Source organism: Tupaia chinensis, unplaced genomic scaffold (assembly GCF_000334495.1).
Source record: "Tupaia chinensis unplaced genomic scaffold, TupChi_1.0 Scaffold149780_1, whole genome shotgun sequence".
Classification (NCBI taxonomy): domain Eukaryota; kingdom Metazoa; phylum Chordata; class Mammalia; order Scandentia; family Tupaiidae; genus Tupaia; species Tupaia belangeri.
In genome coordinates, this window is record NW_006209624.1 from 938116 (window position 1) to 939684 (window position 1569).

Consider the following 1569-nt stretch of genomic DNA (forward strand, 5'->3'; position numbering starts at 1 on the left):
GCACATATACTCTATGGAATACTATTCAGCCATTAAGAACAACAAAACCCTGACTTTTGACAGAAAGTGGAAGAATATGGAAGATTTACTGCTGAATGAAGCAAGCCAGGCTATGAAGGAGAGACACTGTATGTCCCCACTTAATAGATACCGAATGTCCACACTCTATAACTGAAACTGACGGGCTAAAGGATGTAAAAACAGAAGAGGTGGATGTGAATGCCAGATGTGGGGTATGTGGAGGAGTGGGGCCTGGGGAAGAACATTTGGAGTAGGGATACGAAGACAGCATTGTTGAGACAGGGAGGTAGTGTTGCTATATTTTGATCAACTAGACCAGGGAGAAATGTTCATATATTGAAATGATCACCTTGTAAGCTAAATAATGTAATTGAATGTATTAAAAAATGTAAATAAAAATTTAAAAAAGCAGTAGTTTTAAAATCTTTTCATAGTATCGGACCAGTAGATGGCATAATGGTTATGTTGCTGGACTCCCATCTAATTGACCACAGTGTGTGTTCCAGACACAGTGGCTTAAAACTCACGCCAGGTGAGTGTGTGTGTGTGCCCAAAATCCCAAGAGGAGAAGGGAGGAAAAAGGATTGCAACATTGCCATATCTCCTGGGGGATAATTTCTCACTTTCCGTCTCTCTGTCTCTCTGGCAAGCACAAATGTCCTGAAGCAAAAATCTCTTTAAAAAAAATCTTTTTATAGTGACACCTTTGCTTCTTCAGGGAAAATTTCAGTAATTTTACTTTTTTCCTTTGAATGAACCATGTTTCCTCATTTCTTTTCATGCTCTACATTTGTTGGAAATTGATGATTTATGCAGACATCATTTACTTTTTTCATTCTTTGCAGACTGACTCTGTGAAAGAGATGCTCTTCTGTAATCACCCTGTTCTGATGGCTTAAAAGCTTTTTAGGTCTTTTATAAGAATATGATATTCTTGACCCTGTTCATATATTCCCTCCAATTTTCCTGTTTATGTGGCTGTTTTGAATGCATTACCTTTTAAACATCATCATCATCATCTTGATATCTTGCCGCTGACCCTGTTAATGCTCCAACTTAGATGAGGTGGAGACCAATCCTCAGGAAGCTCTCAGATAAGTTAAAACATCACAAACAAGTTTATTTATTTGTATTTCATCTAAAGAGAGAAACCAGGAATAGGATAGTCTCCCTCTGTCCATGCCATGGCCTGCTGGTGAAATGGCAGAACAAAGTTGAACAAAATGCCATCAAATTTTCTACAATAATAAATATGACTTCTTTTTTAATTTTTTTTTTAAAAAAATTGCATTTATTATCATAATCTTGTTTATATTACATTGAATCATATATCTTTACAGTATATTACTTTTCTTTTTGCAGAAGAAATACCTTACATATCAGTCAAGACAAAGATATTACTGTCCACATCATCATCAAATAGCTTTTCATCATTTTTTCCCAGATTATTATTATTATATTTATTAATTAATTTATTTTTATTTAATTTATTTCTTTTTGTATATACATTCAATCACATTGTTTACCTTAAATGTGGAAATGTTGAAT

The 1569-nt window shown here is 34.5% G+C and overlaps 1 pseudogene; it reads right to left on the minus strand.

Annotated features, from left to right (window-relative positions):
- Window positions 1–1569, minus strand: part of LOC102480043 (zinc finger protein Pegasus-like) — a 78212-nt pseudogene that overhangs the window by 59850 nt on the left and 16793 nt on the right.